Below are 20,141 nucleotides of genomic sequence, written 5' to 3' on the forward strand. Positions count from 1 at the left end.
TGGACTTGGTACCTCTCTGTGCTTCTTTAGAGACAGAGCATCATCCAGACATAATTATAATTCATTGTGGAGGGAACAGTTGAGGACATGTGTCTGGAATTTCTTTGCAATTTGCAATGAAAGAAGGACATGGGAAGGTCATGGACAGGTTTCCAAATTCCCAGGTAATTTTTTCTCGTTTTGCGCAAAGACAAATGTGGCTGCGTTCTTTGTGATGTCATCTTTGATGTCCTGAGTGTTAGTCTTAGCAGTGCACGGTGGTGGCGTGAGTTATGGTTGCTTATCTTACCATAACTGGAAAATCTCAGGGGGTTTTCGGTTTTACTTGGAACCATAATGTCTCTTTAACAAAGTTTTTTTTTTACTGAATCTAGTATAAGAATACTTTTGGCACCAGCTCCCACCAACAACCTATCACTGCTCTAATTAAGTAAAACACAAATCTGTCGGAGACCAATTTCAATGTTTTCCCTCGTATGAAAACCAGTTCAGTGTCTTCAGTGTTGGAATACTGCTGTAAACCATGGAGCTGCTTAGAGGTTGGCTGGCAGAGAAATGAAGCAAACTAACCCACTCTTGCTCATCCACGTCTTCCTTGGTTATATCATTTGTCACCAACTACCAGATGCGTCTGTGGGTTAAGGATTTTTGTATTGTCTGTTGTAACCCCCATCCCCCTGTTACATAGACATACTGATCTGGTTATTACAAAAGAAAAAAATACCATATAAGGTTTGTGAAGGCCTTCTACTATCCTAGAGGCCAGGCCACATAAACAGGTGCTCCAAGCATAACCCCAATATTTCAGTTATCTCAATTTGGAATATGTGCAGTGTATTTTGCAGAAAACAAGATTGTAATTGGTGCTCAATGATCATAACTCAAACAGCCCAAAGTATCAAGGTAAAAGAGGAATATACAGCTTTTAAATCATGACATTTTAAAAGCATTAAAATCATTAATAGATGCTAAACTTTTCTTGGAGGTTGCACAGGTGCAAACAAATCTCGACCAAATGGCAGGGCAAAGCAGATGGCGAACTAAGATTTTATTTCCAAAGTTGCCACTTCAGCACTGCCACATACATTGATGTGTGTATCTATCAGCTGTTAACTTTGTCCCATCCTTCACTTCCATCATGCTCCTGGATATTAGAACATGCACAAACTACCTTTGAAGCACTGCCACATGTGGCATGTCAAACTATCAAATTAATTCTCACTTCTGAAACTCCTCCATGGTCCTAAGTGTTAGGTTAGATGTTTAATTTAATGCCAAATTACCTTCACCTGTGAGACCCCAGCACTTTTTTCTGCACTTGGGAATTACTTTTCCATGTTCCTGAGTGAGTGGGAAACTTTTTCCTAACTCACCCATTCTTTTACTCTGTCTATGGGAGTCATTTATGTGCCTTTCCATAGTTTATTTTTGGAATCATACGTTCCTATAACATTTTGGGCATCTACATATTACTGTTGCAGCACACAGCACTTGCTGTGCAGTGTTGCTGGGAGGTGCCTACGCTTCCCTTTTTATGTTCTCTTGGTTTCCTTGTGTGACTAATGTTCCCAAGGGTAAAAGGATTGTCTTGTTCTTTCTACACTCCCCATTTTGAGATCAGCACACCCCACCTTATGTAGAGTGCTGAGGGGTTACATAGTATCCCATTTATCACTGATAATGTAACATTTCTGTTACAGTCCTTTATTCTCATCAGAACATATGTTCTCAAGGGTAGAGGGATATTTGTTATCCCTTCTACTTGATATTGCGAGATCAGCACCCCTTATCTTGTGTGGAGGGCTCAGGAGATATACAGTTTCAATTTTCTCACTGCTCCGGTAACATTTCTGTTACAGTGACAAGCATACCCGGATTGCTGGTGGCAGTGGACATGTTCTACTGACTTTTGTTTGATTTTTACTGCAGGCTGTGTTCACAGCCCCGGTAATGCACAGAAGGTTCACCCGAAATATTGATTGTATACTTTTTTTGCCATTTCTTGTATTTTTGTTCTTTCTTGGTCCTTTGTCTGCTGTGCTTGGTGGGGGTGGGGCTAGTTTTACTTTTGTCTTCGGTGAGAATCCTTTGTGAAGCCTGCTGAGGCCCAGGAGTGTCAGTGAAGTCACAAAATGAGGAAGGAGTGTGAGACTCAACAATCCTTTATTTTCTGTGATGCCTAACTGGAACCAGTTCCAACTGGGAGACAAGTCAATCAATGAGGAAGAAGAAGAGAAGAGAAGAAGCCTTTAGCTACTTCCAGTGACTGGAGATACCTGCTGATTGGCTGCTGCTGTGTTGACCCCCTTTTCCATGCAACAGATGAGTCCCAAAGTCCCAATTACTTTAGCGAATGGACTGGTGAGAACCATCAGTCTTCAGAAGACGTGCATTTTGAGCGATCCCAGGATGAGCTGTCACCATCCTGGGCTGCAAACAACAAATACCCTGGAAACTTGAGTGCTGTGCTCATATTTTGAAAGATAAATCTCTCTGAAACTTTGGTGGACTCCTTTGAGTACTCCACTGGCAAATTTCATTCACTGAAATTCCCTGACCAGTGTGCTGGACCGAGTTAGTGAGGCAAATCTTTCAGATGACAATTCTTCATCTGGTGCCTTGAAAAGGGTGCCAAATCCACAGAGTTGCAGGAAACACTGAATAATCCTTTGCTGGAAGCCTTTCCTCTCAATGGCTGCTGCAATTTCCCATCCAGTGTCCTTTCTTTCATCTGAAGATTAGTAATCCAGAGACCAGGACCTGTAGCTTCTGCATCGTGAAGGCGTACATTTGCAACATCTTCCTCACTGCTGATGTACTGTGTGTCTTGAGGTAGTAGTTACCTAAAGTGGTTGCGTTACTCACGTGAGGCTAGGGTCATGATTTGCATGATTGAATATTCACCCCTACCGTTCTGCCAGGCATAACGATGGAACACATTCATGGAGCCTTCTCAAATGTCCCTGAACTCTTAATGACTCTGAAGTATTCTTTTTGCTTGTTACATGATATATCTTCTAGAACTCTGATTTCCTACAGTTCCGCCTGGTACTGTTCTGCTTACTGCTGGCCACTGCATCACCAGTGCCACCTTCTGCCTCTGAGAACGCTTGTGTTCTAAATGAAGGTAAAACTGCAAAAGCATACAGCCTCTGTAAAGGAGTTTTTACAAGTATTAATTTCATATTTTTGTGTTGTAACTGTAAGATTTCTGAAATAGAATAAGTTGCATATGTTTCAAAGTACTTACCTGCTACTGAGGGTTGTGTGGCTGTATCATCCCTGAAACAAAATAAGTTACAAGTGATGTAATATACTTGCTTGCAATGTTAGTAGTTAATTATTCCTGAAACAGAATAAGTGTAATAGTTTACTACAAATAGGATTTTACTCACCCTGTGTTGAATACTGCTATTTTAAAAGTCTTGTATACTGTGGTTTAATTATCAAAAGTACATTGTTGGTTTTCACACTCTGTTTATTGTGTATAATAGTATTTACCTTTCTAAAGAATTCTCTTTGCCTGTGTATATATAAAATAGGCTCCATTCTCAACTTTGAATCAGTGGCCTATGGTTCACTAAATCTCCCTATCGAAAGTCTACGTACCACTGGAATATGTTCTCTACCTAGTTGGTGCTGGTGGGCTGCCTAGACACAAAATGGGGGTGTCCTGAGGACGCTGTCCGTATTGCTCTTTGTCAAGTTGAATGTGTTCTAAGAACTCTCGCGTTGTTCTGAAATGTCCGTACGGGGTGTCCTGAAGATGCTGTTCGTATTGTTCAATGGCAAGTTGAATGTGTTTATGAAACACTCATGGTGTCTTGAAATGTTCGCAAATAAACGAAATGGGGGTGTTCTGAGGACACTGTCCGTATTGTTCGTTATCAAGTTGAAAGTGTTCTAAGAACTATCGCGTTGTTCTGAAATGTTCGTAGGGGGTGTCCTGAAAACGCTGCCCGTATTGTTCGCTGGCAAGTTGAAAGTGTTTTAAGAACACTCATAATGTCAGCGGACATTAAAAGTTTCCATAGACCATAGTTGAAATGTTTGACTCTATGGATGTGATATGCTGCGGTGGTTGTTGCCAGGGCATAGAGTCTTGGGTGCATGGCCATTTGGCAATTTGGCCATGCACCCAAGACTCTGTGCCCTGGCAACAACCACCTCAGCACATCACATTCATATTTGCTTATAACTTTGGGTGAAAAACAAATGTATAAGGAACAAAGGTATTAGATACTATGGATGTGATATGCTGCTATGGTTCTCCTTATTATTGTATACTTACTGTTTGGTCTAGTAACCGAAGTGCATGTATTTCTTGTTAATTTCTGTGATAAAAAAAATAGCATGTTAGTATTAGTATTTTGTAATGAATTATTACATTGTATAATCAGCATACTTTTTTTTTTGGACCCTCATATTTAGTAGATTACAAATCAGAGTACTGTGCAATTTGCTCAGTTTCTGTATTTGTTGCTAAAATCATTGGGTCTGTGGGAGAAAAAAAAATCCATGTTGGGTTAAAAAAAACCTTTTTCTGTTATGCTACAGTTTATTTGTTTGTTTTCAGTGTTCACTTGTTGTTTCTGGCTAAAGCTTTATACTTTGGCTTGTCGCTTTTTTTTGGAGCAGTAATATATTATTTATTTATTTTGATATTATAAAATTTTGGAGCAGTTAGATACTAATTGCCGTATTCTAACTGTCTTTTTTTTTATATATATTTTAGTGGTATTGATTTATCTATTTGGATATTGTTAAATTTTGGGACAGTTAGATACCAATTGGCGTATTCTAACTGTGTATTTTTTGGTCTAATTTAGTGGTATTCATTTATCTGATTAGTTGTTGTAGAATCTTTGAGCAGTTAGATAGCTTTTGGAGTATTCTAACAGTTTATATATTTTTAACCCATGTTTACTTAGGGTATAAATACAGTTTAGTTATCAAATTTTGGTTTTAAGAACATCAAATAAGCGTTTGTAAGATTTGCTGGTAATCTCTGCTTTAGAGTAATGGTACTATCATTACATTCAAACCATCCACATTTCTTTTTTATATATGCAGTGTAGTGCCCTGAATTGGTTGTGGCTCCTGCGTGGTAGATTATACCTATTGTTGTGAAGGTTTTCTTACAAAGTGATATTTGACCATGTGTGAATCCAGTCAGCTTGCAGTTGTTTTTGGTACCATCTGCTTTGTAACGTAGATGCATTAGTATTTTGTATTTACTATGTGTTTGTATTACTAACGTGGAGCGATTATCTGAATTGCAGGTAGAGCATAATCTACCATGGTTTGCATTTTGTACAAGTCGCTGAAATGGAATGGATTCACAATTTGGTATTGATATATATATATGAAGCGTTCATTGGGGATTTCTTCTTGTGTCACATTGTTGCAGAGAGTGCATGTATGTTTCCACATGTATGATAGGTATGTTTTTGTTTTCCAGTACTTGTAGTAAGTACATTAGAAATTCTTGTGGATCTTCCTGTGTTTATAATATAGTGTTTACATATAGTGAATTTCACCATTCCAGCACAGTAGTCCAATTGTTGTCTTATTCCATAAACACTATACGTGCTGTCAGGATTGTTTGCTGCATTTCTGTGAAGTACTAACTTTTGCAAACACAATGGGTCTGTACTGTGTAAGTAAATGTTGTCAACAATTGGTGTTTATTGAAATAGAATATTCATTGCTACATTTGCGTAGCAACTTACACCAACTATATTTGAGAATTTAAATGGTCCAGATAGTTCTGTATCTAACTGCTTTTTTTGGAGTTTGTCTTCCTTCTTTAAAGAAGTACCTGGTTTACTTTCCCTAATTGATTTATTTTTTTGCTTGTGGTACTTGATGAAGTATTAGTTTCTTTTACTATCTTTGGAGGATTTGCAGTGACATCCTGTTGCATTTCTGTTTGATTTATTTTTATTTTATAATGGTTTACTTTTTGTGGAACAGAATATGTGTTTAGGTGGGGGGTGCATAGTGAGCAAAGTCTATTGTATTCTAAAATGCAAGGAATATCAGCGTTTACTTTACTTGCATCAAAGTTGATTAGAAATAGACCGTCAAGTGTACGTAAGCGTGATAGTGCTACATAGCTCATGCCTTCTTTAAAGACTGTGTTACCAATATCTATCATTGCTTTGTCTAGGGTAAGACCTTGTGATTTATGAATCGTGACTGCGTATGCAAGAGTTAGAGAAAATTGTTCTCTGCGTACATACATTTCTTTGAAGAGAAGGAATCTAGCTGTTGAGCGTCCTATCCTTTTTACTTCTGAAAGTTTGTCAAAGGGTATATTGACAAACTGAATTTTGTTGTCGCGTGGGTATGTTTGAAAGCCAACAACTGTACCCAGTGCTCCATTAACTAGTCCTTGGTCCACGTCAAGGTTACGTTTAAGCATTACTCTGCAATTTATGGATAGTTTTAATATCTTTTCTAAGCCTGCTGTGTTTGAGATTGATTTTTCTAAACTATTTAGTCTTGTATTGGCTTGGTCACACATGGGTAGTCTCATACCATGTACATCTAGTTTGTCTGTGGCGCTAATTTCCATGATTGGTTGCATTTCTTTACTTAGCATGATTTCATTGAATTTGAAACAGCTTGCAAGAGTTGGCATTAAGGCCATACAATTGACAAGTTTGTGGGCTAATTGTTCCATAACATCTGTAGCACATGCATTATCGCCATAAAGTGCATTAATGTGCCGGGTTTTCAATATTGCTACTGCTTCTTTAGAAAGTATACCGACTGATACTTTTTAAAATGTTGGCATAAGTGATATCTGCAGATTGCCGCATGTTTTCTGTTAATTCTCTGCATTGGAAATGTTGCCAAAGGTTGACATTTCCAATGCTGCCAACAGTTTTATGGCAGAGTTTGTGTCCTAATGTTTTAAAAATAGGCTCACCTTTTACTGGTGTTAATTGAAGCAGATCCCCAAAAACAATAATGTGTTTTCCTGCAAAGAGCTATTCATAGTCTGTTTTGAGTACTTCTTGTAATCTGAGGTGAATCAAAGCTAACATCAGGTTGGAGACCATGCTCACTTCATCTATTAGTAGCATTTTCATGTGTTTCAATACTCTGCATAATTCCATTGCAGCTTCTGCAGAAAGTTTGTAATAGTCTAATTTGTTCTGGTGTTCTACTGGTAATAGTAGTAATCAGTGTAATGTACCACCACCTATGTTGTAGGCAGCTAAACCTGTGGGGGCAGTGACAACAGCAGACAGTTTGTTGTTTGTCAATTGTTGAAGGAACTTACTAATGATTTTGATTAGCAATGTTTTGCCAGAACCAGCTTCACCACTGACGTACAGTAGTATAGGTTTATAATTATGGCAGGAACATTCTTTATTTTCATGTTTTACACCATGTGCAATTTATTTTGTTACTTCTTGAAAAATGCTACTTTGCTCATTGTTTAGTTTTGTTTGTAGTATAGTTAAGTCTTCTTTATCTTCATACTGACACATGGTGTTTTCTACTTCTATCATAGCTAATTCTGCCTCATTTATTATTAGTGGTTCTTGGCTTACTGTTACAGAAGGTTGACTACTGTCAGGAGTGTCCTTATCTAGTTGGGCTTGGAGTTCTTCTTCGTGTTGCTGTTCATTGTGCAACATTGTTTTGTACTGTGTAAAGTTTACATCAGTTATAGTCCTTTCATTTGCTTTGAAAGCATCGTAATATGAGTCATAGTTATCTAGTAATTGTTCGTCTTTTCTCCATGGTTTGAAGAGTTGTAGCAGGGACATGTAATATACTTCTTTATGTTGATGAGTCTTTAATGACAATTTGATATGATTAATTAAATTTGGTTTAGTGAGTTTAAATAAGCTGTCTTCACAGTTTGTCACTCTATATTTACCTTTTTTTTTCATCAGGTTTCATATTATTTTTGTATGTGTAGTTTTGGGCTATGTGGTATAGACACATGTTTTCCAAAGTATTACTTCTGTTTGGGTAGTATGTGTCCAATAAATTGTTTTTTAAAATGTCTTGGCTGTTGGGATCATGTTTGGCTATTGTTTATATATCTTCATATGATTTTAGAATTCTTTTTCTAGATTTAGCTGGATCAAGACTTAGCCATACTATATTTTCAGATTTACCATACAATGCAGTACCAGTTAAACGATCAGCTGCTTCATATGATCCACATTCTCTATGGGTGAGCATTTTTATGCCCAAGCTGTATAATTTCTGAAACACTGTTTTATCTGATGACAGGTCATTCCAGAGGTCTTGGAGCTCTGTCTTTTCTTCTTTAGTTAAGTATGCTGTGACATATCGTGCAACTGCAGTAGAATTGTCTGCAATGTACTGCACATCTATGTTTGCATTCCATAAGTGGGCAATGATTGCATTATGAACATTGATATATTTTTCTTCTTCTTTTCTTTTTATGTAATATGCATTTTTAGGTGACTTACCTTTAACACTATGTCTAACTGAAGACATGAGGTTGTTCACTTGACCTGTATTTGTAACTGGTCTAGGGAAACAAAATCGGCATTTGGTGTAGTTTTTCCCTTTGTTTTTGTATTTGCAACGACAATATTTTCCACATTTGTGTCTTTGAATTGTAAAATTTGTGCATGAAGATCACTATTTGTGGCTTCTGATGGAATTTCACAAGTGACATATTTTTCAATAAACTGTAAAACAGTGGCATCACTGTCTTGACCAAATTTAGGAGCATCTTTAATCCATAAAAGCATGTGGATATGTGGTGCTCCTCTGGCTTGGTATTCTTTTCTCCAAAATAAGTGTTGCACATCTCCAAGGGGAGGAACAGTTTTATTACAAATAAAATGTAGCATAGCAATGAAGCGATGGTGAAAATATCTTGAAACATTAACAGGATCCAAAGAAAAAAGTTCTCCAGGTGTTAATATATCTATGTTTGTTTTGTTTTTATTTGATATGCGTGGGAAATCACGTAAATCTTCCCATGCATATTCTGCACAACTTAATGTAACAAACCAAGTGGGTGGGCCAAGGTTTCTGATCATACAACGTACATCTCCATGCTGTCAAAACCAGTACTCTTTAGTAGCACGCATATTTGCTAATAGATTTGTAATATTTGATTGTAAAACCTCATCCTTTTGTTGCACTTTTTCTAATAATTGTGTAGCTGTCATATTTTGAAAGTGTGATCCTGATTTTAATATGTGTGCAACTCCATAACATAAAGTTGCTAGTTCACTTTCAAAGAGTAGATGGAATATGTATTCCACATTTTGTCTAAATCTGGGATCTTCAGAATACATCCATAATGAGCGGTATTCTGAAGCTGATATTTGAATAGGTCTATCATCATACCTTCCTCCTTTGCCAGTAGGAAAGAGTAGAGGAAAAGCACGTGCTTCTATACTTTTTTCCCATATGCTGATTGGCGATCCTTTTGTTTGACGCATTTGGTAAGTTTTCAGTACATCTTCTACGGTGTCATTACAGTGCAAAGGATGAATTGTATAATGGTCTAAATTATTTGATATTGTAGCAGGATCTAGTAGCTCAAATTGACCAGCTTCTTGTGTTTCTTGAATTATTTCAGTTGTATCTTTCAAGTTTTTTTGAATATTAATTTCTTTGTAATATTCATTATTCTCTTTAAGATATTGCAAGGCTTCTCTAACTTTATATAAATCTACCAGCTGTTGCCATATTTTTTTGTCTTTTGTAGGTACTCCATTTACTAAGATAATTAAAGATTGCTGCATTGGCCGTTGCACTCCTGGAGTATGCACATTTTCTTTTAGATCTAATGGTAAATAAACTACTTTTCCACGAATGCCTTTTACCAATTCAGAGGGAGGTAATTTTGCTGTTTTTGGTTGAAGGCGTATTATTGCTTGAAATGGGTGTACTGTTTGAATTATGATGCTCTCATATAAATTAAGTTGTTGTAGGGGTTTTGGTACTGGGTATAATTCCAAATTATTTGTAATAGCACGTGAAGGAGTTTGGTTGTTGTCAAGTTTTGTAGTGCAGTAACTGCAAAGTATTAAGGGCTCAGTTATTTCGCATTTGTGTTCTGCTACAAGGTAGAGAGCTAATTCAAACCATTTAGAATCTTCATTGGGCCTCATTCCGAGTACGGTGCTAAACAATGGCGCTATTAACGCCTTGGTTGACGCCGTACCCGGACCGGCAGCGCCTTGGTGGATGGCGGAATTACCGCCCCATTCCAAGGTTGGCGGGGCGGTAATTCCCCAATCCCCATTTACCCTTCCCCATTCCCATTTTTGCCCCATAGGGCATAATGGGAGTGGGGAAGGCGTTAATTACGCCACCGTAAATTACGGTGGCGTAATTAACATCAAGGTCCCTTAGCGCCATGGATTTTAACACCTGCTAAAAGCAGGTGTTAAAACCTCCATGGCGCAAAGGGAACTCGGAGTATGGCGGTAAGGGATTACCGCCACCGCTCTCGTTAGCGGTGGCCGCTATCCCTTACCGCCATACTCGGAATGAGGCCCATTGTCTTCTATTTTGTATGATAGGTCAACAGTTTTTGTGTTACTTTTATAAAAAGTTCTACGGCAACATACACATAAATGGTTTGGTACTTCAGCTGATGTACTTTTAAATTTTAGTATTTCTTTTTTGTATGTGTTTAGCAAAAGGTTGCCATGATATGTTATGATATGATATGATATGGCATTTGTAACGCACCTATACACAAGTGTTTCAGGGCGCGACGAGGCAGGGAGGGGGGAACAAGGGGAAGACAGACAACGATCCTACTAGGCCAGGTGTCATTCAGACCGCGCAAGTTCAGGGGTAGGGGGAAGGGAAAAAGTGCAAGAGGAAGGGGAGGGGGAAGTGCAGTAGAAAGTAAGTAGAATAAAAAATAAATAAATAGGGCCAGCTGGTGGCAAGTGCAAGGTAAGTGCAGACAAGTGCTGGGAAGGGGGGGCTGTAGGGATAAAGAGACAGTCCCACAGTGCAGGGGTTGCCAGGGAGGCAGTGCAAGTGGAGAGTGGCTGGGACCAGGACCGAGGTCGGTGAGGGTGGCCCAGTTGCAGATTCAGTGCAGTTTCAGTGAAGAATTTAGCAGGGGAGAGGGAGAGAGAAAGCAGAAGCAAAGAGGAAGGTTTTGAGGTGCTTCCGGAACCGGAGATGGTTCTCCTCAAGTTTCAGGGAGGCAGGAAGGATGTTCCAGAGGGAGGTCCCTGCCGCGGAGAGAGATCTACCCCCAGCTCGTTGCTTAGAGAAGCGGCTGACCCTGAGGGAGTTGGAGACGGATGAGCGAAGGGCTCAGGAAGGAAGATATTTAGGAAGAGAGAGTGGAAGGTATTTAGGCCCCAGGCCCCAGAAGGCCTTGTGGACAATGCAGAGGGTTTTGAACTTAATACTCGCAGCCACTGGGAGCCAGTGTAGAGATTTCAGTCCTGGAGAGATACGGTCCCTGGGCTTGAGGCCAAGGACAAGTCTCGCAGTTCTGTTCTGGATGAGTTGCAGAGGGCCGAGAGTGGAGGCAGGCCATGTGTAGAATGGTTGCTTAATTGGTTTAAAGCTATTTCATTCTGTAAATGGCTTTCACTTCCAAAATATGTTTTCTGGATATAGTGAATTTCTTCAAGTAGGTCTTTTGCTGTACCATGTAGAAGGATGTCATTTAACTTTGCTAGTGCTAAAGCAGGACTTTTAGCATAGTTTAGTTTATAGACTAGATTTCTTATAGTTGAATTATGTGTTGATATCCTTTTGATATCATGGAAAGTGGTTTTACAAGTAGGTCCTGTAATGCAGGCCAATGAATGTCCTTGTATTCCTGTGTACTTGCGCACTGGACAGGTATCCATGTTTAGCAGTAATTTAATTTTGATTTTGTCTTTGCTTTTTACATATTTATTGAGGAATTGGCATAAAGATTTGAAACATTGTTTGGGAATGTTACACATAGACGTGCATGGCCATTTGTACACTAGATGTTCTGATTCAGTTGAATGGAGGGGTAATTCTAAGTTTTCAGGGCATATTTTTGTAAGGAGTACTTCTTGTTCCATTATGGTATTATTCACTTTTTCATAACCTCGACCACTGCTATGTATCGCAATTGTATTTGTTTGCTTTTGTTTGTACGCTTCTTCATTAAAATATGGTTCTGTGCACGTAGTGTGATTCCATTCACCTCCGCAGATACTTAAGAAGTTCTTTCTGTTGACATTTCACTTATTGAGAAGTCCTTTTTTAATTTAGTTATTAGTTTTGTTAGTGGTTTCATTTTGTTTAACAGTAAAATAAATAACTTTGTTTTGAGAAGAATTGCACTGTCCATCAACGCTTCTAAGATTAATTTCCTACGATAGGTTTTAAGCATTGAACCTGATTTCTCTCCTGTTTTTATAAGATTTTGAAGGACTTTGTGACGGTACATTTTGGCTAAAATACTTTTCTTGGTATGCTTACTTTGCACTATATTAAAATTTGAAGAAGTAGTTTTATCTGTAGTGATAGCTGATTTTCTGTTAATTGTTTTTTGGTTTGTTTTACATTTTGATAGTGGAGGCAAAGTTTTTGTACTTGAAACTTCTTGTGTTTCACTAAATGACTGTATTAGCTGTTTTGTTTCAATTTTTTTTACAAATTCTGCTAGAGATGGATGCTTATGTTGGACACTTTTATTTTCATTTGCTCTACTTTTGCGTTGCTTTCTACAGACTTGACTTTTGGTAGGCATTCTTTAGGGTCTGTTGAAAAAAATAAAGAAGATATGGGTTGAGGTGTTATAGAATGTATGTGTGCTGTGTGCATGAGTGTTTGAGTAAGATGATAAAGATGTATGTAATGGTGTGTGATTGTGCATTGGGAACTACAACTAGTACGGATAGGTATTCTTGAATTTATGTGTTACTAAACTGGGGTTCAGATGACAAAAAAAAGTAAGCTAGTGGTGTGGAAAAGTACAAATAGTAAATCTAATGTATACAATTAAAACAGTTGTTTGTTCTATAATATGAAAATTGTAGCGGTTCAGTTGGGTAATTTGTGTGTCCAAAAATAGGAATTTGTGGGCCATTCTGGCTGTAAATCGCTGTTTAAGACATGGAGATTTTTGGACAAAATGGTACACAATCTCTATTTTTAGGCACAGAAATAGCTTGTATTAACGTTATAGTATGTTTGAGTAATAATACAAATATTATGGTGATATTCTACTTACTTGTTTTCTTAAATTAACAGGTAACTTCTTAGTTCTTCTTTGTTCTTCGAATTCGGCTGCTTCTTTTCAGGAGACTGGTCTTCACTGCAATTGTAAAAGCTTCAAATTAGTAACTTTGTTTGTATATAGCGCTGTTTTTAATTTAGATATTGATTTTTTAATTGAAATCCTCAGTGCCTTCTTTAAAACCATTAAACTGATTTATTTACATAAGATACATTGCATCAGTTCAGTACATATGATATGTTCTTAATGAACAAATTGTATTGAATGACTAACTGTAGCAAAAAAAATATCTTTACTATGTCTTGTGAAATTTATAACATACCAGTGAATACCACTATTTCTGTAACTAAGCTGTTCTAGGTAATAGCGCCTCAATGTCATGTCTAAATTAAAGTAATTAAGTAAATAAATAAATAAAAACAAAAAAATATGAAATTGTATAAGTATTTTTTTTAAAGATTTAAACATAGATTGTGCTTGCATGCAATTTTGTTTGAATATATGTAGTCTATATATTTCATTTAAAAAATGTTAGTTTAACATGATTTGAGTGTGTGTGTATAAAGAAATTAAATAGTATAAAGGTTTAAAAGTGATAGTTGATTTTAGGAAATTGAAAAAAATACAGTAAATTCATTTTACAATTTACACAAGCTGAAAGTCTGTTTGAAAATGTGTTCATCTACTGTACAGAAAATATGCATACCTGAAGTTTGTGTTCATGCATATGGATATGCATGGAGCTGCAAGTAGAAATCTTGGAGACTTGTACAGTATTTCTGGTAGATGGTGCTTGCCAATGATATGAAACTTGTACTCAGAGAGATTCACAGTACATTTGCAGTGCTGATCTATGATGATACAGTTAGATGTAGAGGTCTTGAATGTGATTGGTGCATGGTCATGTGATTTCTTAGCTACATCCAATGAGGGAATGGCAGAGAGAGTGAAGTGGAAATGGTAGAAGGGCTGTTCATGTTACGATATGTCCGCGGACGTGGCGGTAGTTCGCAGACATCCGGAGTTACATCCGGGGATTTTTGGGTTCAGAAGTCGTGCAAATGAGAATGAGTACTAAAAGTGATTGGTCAGGAAAGTTTAGTGGATGTGTTGTGCCAGAAGAGAGTTTCTCATATACTGTTTTTGCTGAGAGAACAACAGATAGCTATGTCTGTGTATTTTAGGAAAAAGATTGTATGGATTTTGGGAGATTCATGGACATATTGGTTGAAGGTGCATGCAGAAAGCTGTGGAGTAGCTGTAGATCTTGGATTCCCACATGTGGAAGTACACTGGCATGTAGTACATGGAATGAAGTGGTTGGACTTGCTACCTCTTTGTGCTACTTTGGAGACAGAGCAATATCCAGACATAATTGTAATTCATTGTGGAGGGAACAGTTTAGGACATGTGACTGGAATTGTTTTACAATTTGCTATGAAAGAAGGACTTGGGAAGGTTATGGACATGTTTCCTAATTCTCAAGTGATATTTTCACAGATTGCGCAGAGACAAATGCGGCTTGGTTCTTCTTCATTTGGTCCACAAATCGAAAAAGCAAGGCGCAATGTTAATAAAGCTGTTTGTGCCTTTCTAAAAGATTTTGGCATGTCTTCTTTTCACAATGAAAATATTTTGTTCGTAGTACAAACATTTTTTGCAAAGATGGAGTCCATCTTACTTATGGTGGCAATCAGATTTTTCTGAGAAAGGTACAAAATGCACTGCGACCTTTTTTGGAATTACAACATCCATTTTGAAGTAGGTGTTAAGCATTTATAATTTTTGACTTACAAACACCTCCCAAAGGCTCTTTTCAGAACCACCACTTCCTCCCAGAGAAAAGTGCAATGTTTGTGATAGGGTAGCAACCCAATTTTTTAATTGTTCGCGAACTGTCCGTGGACTTCTAAAAAATACAAAGGGCCCTGCTTCATTTGTTTCACTTCTATTTTTTAACTGTGAAAGGCGGCTCTGAAAAGAGCCTTATTTTTTTTTGATTTTTGATATTTTGTATTTTTTTTGGTTTTTTATACACGACACACTAGGAGAAGAGGGGAAAGGAAGGTAAAGGGCAGGACACCAACAACAGGGAAAAGAAAGGGCGAGCTAAGAGAGGAAGATGTAGAGTGGGTTTTATTTGGGTAGTGAGCAGATCTTCTCGTGCTCTGAGACGACAGTCTCAAAAGCACTGCGAAGTCGTTCCCCCTGCAGAGTACTGTGTCACAGTACATACATACAACTGTGACCCTCGAAAGGTAAGGGTCATCAGCATTCTGTATGGCCTGTGAGGCAGCTTGAGGAAGACGCTGTCCCACAGAGGTGGTCCTTGTGGTGACAGGATCAGAAACAGAGGAAATCAACCTGCTACGTTCTTCACAAGGTACAACCCTGCAAATAGCCCCAGAGTGAAATGACCTCAGGTGTCGCTTCATAGGTGTGGTCCCAAAGCTGTACTTACCGTGCTTCCCATGACTGAGTTTCATTTTGCACACGTTGCAGGTAACACAATTCGCACAAGCCTTAGGAACATTCCCATGAATAGTAAATAACCGCCACACCCAAGACTCACACCTAGTGCGGGTAGTAGGGTTTTCTTCTACCTCATTCTCATCATCCTCTTCTTCCCCCTCTGCATCCTCACTCCTGTTCCCCTCTTCAGGCTCTTGGGGAGGTGGTGGTGGTGGAGGGCGTGGGGGTGGTGCTGAAGCAGGTGTAGCACCAGGTGGCAGTTCAGCAGCCAGGGATGCCATCTCGATGATGGTGTAACCTCCAGGTGGCAGCAAACATCGCTGTGTTTTCAAGAATAGCCAGAAACACAATGAGAATAAGCTCTAGGGCGTGGTCTTTTATAGGGGTGCTTGTGCGCGGTCCGCAGACATGCGCACTCTCCGCGGACAGATCGAACACAAAAAAAAGTTTGAAAAGTTTCAAAAGGTATGTAGAAACTCAGGATTACTATGTGGGACTTGTGCCATGGTGAGATTTTATTGAAAAATATTATGGATTAATTGAAAATGTACTTTTAATTTGTTTGGGGACCTGAACAGTGTCCGCATTCAGAACACGCGATCAGCGTGGGCACGGTCATATGATCCGTTCGCGAACAAGTCCGCGAAGGAAGCGCATGTCCGCAGGACACCAAATGCACGGAGATTGGCTAGCGCCTGCGCGTTGATGTTCTACGGACACTGTTGGGGTCCTAACTAAATAAAATTGCGTCACACATGAAACAAACATTTCAGGACACTGAGTGTGTTCTTAGAACAGTTTAAACTTGCTAGCGAACAGTAAGGACAGATATAGTGTTCTTCAGGACACCTCCATTTTCGTTTATTTACGAACATTTCAGAACACCTGCACTGTCCGCGGACACCTACATTGTTTTAAAAAAAAAAAAAAAACTATTTACAACACAATATAAAAATTCAACTTTATTTAACATATATTAATAATTTATGACAGAGAAGGTGAGGCAGAAACAGAAACAAAAACAGGAGAATTAGGGGTTTCAACATGATTGTTATTAGGTGAAGAAGGGATGGAAGTCTCATCAAAACGTTTTGGGTTATGGAGAGGGTTTGGGGATAATTGACTGGGATATGGTGAGGACGGACAAGTACATGTGGGGCAATGGTACGAGGTTTTTGGTTTAAAATGATCTTCCACAAAAGTTTTCAAATTATTAAAATTAGTCAACAATAAATCCATTTTTTCTTCTATACTGTGAAAAGTGTTATCCATAACAGGTTTTTCTGAAGTATTTTCTATTTTGGTATGCTCTGTACAAAAACAAATATATATATATATATATATATATATATATATATATATATATATATATATATATATATATATATATATATATGTTAAATGTATACAAAATAATAATAATTAAATGGTTTATATTATAAAGTGTTTACCATTAGTTTCACTATCTTGTGACATTTCTTCATGTGGGAAATGCTCCTCTAGCCATTCCCGAGTACTAGACATTTCTGTGAGAGAAAAAAAAGATAATATATTTTTTTATCTAATACAGAAAGTTTATAAATATTTGAATAAAATTAAGTACACTTACTATTTCAGGTAAGATATGTCCTATGTACTCAGTGGGTCTGCTCTTGTTCTCAGTTCTGTTGTGTTTGTGAGGTAATTATGTTGGAAGCCAATTTATTTTCTTGTGGTATATTCCATTTTAGAACATAGTGAATTTAAATGAATGGTTAGTGTGTTGTATATATGTGTTACTTTTCTTATGTATTAGTACATATATATGTGTTTGTGTGCTTCTTTTTGAATTTGTTAAATGTTCCTATGTTATGATATAACAATCAAACATACCCCCCCAGAGTTTTTAGGTAGTGGTACTGTTCTTCGAACATGTCCGCGAACATTAAATGAGTTCGCGGACATCAAGTACAGTAGAAGAGATTCAGTCAGTTCCATATGATATGTATATAAAGTCAAAGTCATTATTGTTAAGTTGCAAACTAAAAACCTATGAAATTCAGTGAAAAAACTTTGTTTAAGGGACATTATGGTTAAGTTGCGCTGCTAAAAACCACTGAAATTTAGTGAAAAAACTTTGTTAAAGGGACGTTATGGTTAAGTTGCGCTGATAAAAACCTATGAAATTCAGTGCAAAAACTTTGTCAAAGGGACGTTATGGTTCCAAGTAAAACCGAAAAACCCTTGAAATTTGTCAGTTATGGTAAACTAAGCAATCATAACTCGCACCACCACCGTGCACTGCTAAGACTAACACCCAGGAAATCAAAGATGACATCACAAATGTCATTGATGACATCACTGATGACATCACATGTCTGGCTCACTCTTTTTTCTTTTGCTGACATATCTAGGCCACATGGTTTTCTTCAGTAACAGTCAGAAACTAAAAAATGTGTTTTATTTGTAGACGTATCCTTCAAGTAGGTTCTTACAGTAATTCCCTTAGAGTGCAGTCACATCATATGAAACATATACATACGGGAAGACACAAGCTTGAAAGACAGCAAATCCTTTTTGTGCATAAAGATAATCAATAGACTTATGAGCACTTTCTGATAGTTCTGTTGTTTTTTTTTATGGCTGTACTTTCCCTGTATATGGTCATATTTGTATACATTGTACTCACACTACTTTCCTTAGGGTCCAATCACATCAAGTGATACATATACCTAGGGTAAATAGCAGCTTTGAAACATAGCAATCATTTATTTGCATGAAAATAATCAGTTAAATTATGAATTGCTTCTGCTACTACTTGTGTTTTTTTGCTAACTTCACTTTCCCTGTATATAGCCATATTGGTATGTGTTCTTGTGTCTTTGTGTTTTGTCTATAGTAATGCAATTATGTAATACATGTGTTTTATTAGCTACTTATTACATATTTCACAGTACACAAAAATCTATTAAGAAAACAATTATGATATCATTATTCAACATATTAACATTTTGAATATTATACCTTCATCTTGTACACTGCACACAATGTTATGTTTCTGTATGAGTTGCTTAGTATACTAGATAGAACCCCATAATAGAATGCTATTTATATCAATGCATCGTTCAATGCACTAATTAGGGTATGATATTTATTACAATGATCCTTGACACTTGTTTCACAACATTATAATAAGAATCCCTTGTACACATATTTCATGAAAAGTACATACGCATGTGATGTCATCAGTGATGTCATCAATGACATTTGTGATGTCATCTTTGATGTCCTGGGTGTTAGTCTTAGCAGTGCACGGTGGTGGCGCGAGTTATGGTTGCTTAGCTTACCATAACTGGCGAATTTCAATGGTTTTTCGGTTTTACTGGGAACCATAACGTCCCTTTGACAAAGTTTTTGCACTGAATTTCATAGGTTTTTATCAGCGCAACTTAACCATAACGTCCCTTTAACAAAGTTTTTTCACTGAATTTCATTGGTTTTTAGCAGCGCAACTTAACCATAACGTCCATTTAACGAAGTTTTTTCACTGAATATATATATATATATATATATACATATATATATATATATATATATATTCAGTGAAACAACTTTGTCAAAGGGACGTTATGGTTCCAAGTAAAACCGAAAAACCCTTGAAATTTGCCAGTTATGGTAAACTAAGCAACCATAACTCGCACCACCACCGTGCACTGCTAAGACTAACACCCAGGACATCAAAGATGACATCACAAATGTCATTGATGACATCACTGATGACATCACATGTCTGGCTCACTCTTTTTTCTTTTGCTGACATATCTAGGCCACATGGTTTTCTTCAGTAACTGTCAGAAACTAAAAAATGTGTTTTATTTGTAGACGTATCCTTCAAGTAGGTTCTTACAGTAATTCCCTTAGAGTGCAGTCACATCATATGAAACATATACATACGGGAAGACACAAGCTTGAAAGACAGCAAATCCTTTTTGTGCATAAAGATAATCAATAGACTTATGAGCACTTTCTGATAGTTCTTTTGTTTTTTTTATGGCTGTACTTTCCCTGTATATGGTCATATTTGTATACATTGTACTCACACTACTTTCCTTAGGGTCCAATCACATCAAGTGATACATATACCTAGGGTAAATAGCAGCTTTGAAACAAAGCAATCATTTATTTGCATGAAAATAATCAGTTAAATTATGAATTGCTTCTGCTACTACTTGTGCTTTTTTGCTAACTTCACTTTCCCTGTATATACCCATATTGGTATGTGTTCTTGTGCCTTTGTGTTTTGTCTATAGTAATGCAATTATGTAATACATGTGTTTTATTAGCTACTTATTACATATTTCACAGTACACAAAAATCTATTAAGAAAACAATTATGATATCATTATTCAACATATTAACATTACGAATATTATACCTTCATCTTGTACACTGCACACAATGTTATGTTTCTGTA

The sequence above is a fragment of the Ambystoma mexicanum genome, chromosome 7p, assembly GCF_040938575.1.
Source record: "Ambystoma mexicanum isolate Mex_15411 chromosome 7p, UKY_AmexF1_1, whole genome shotgun sequence".
In the NCBI taxonomy this organism is placed as follows: domain Eukaryota; kingdom Metazoa; phylum Chordata; class Amphibia; order Caudata; family Ambystomatidae; genus Ambystoma; species Ambystoma mexicanum.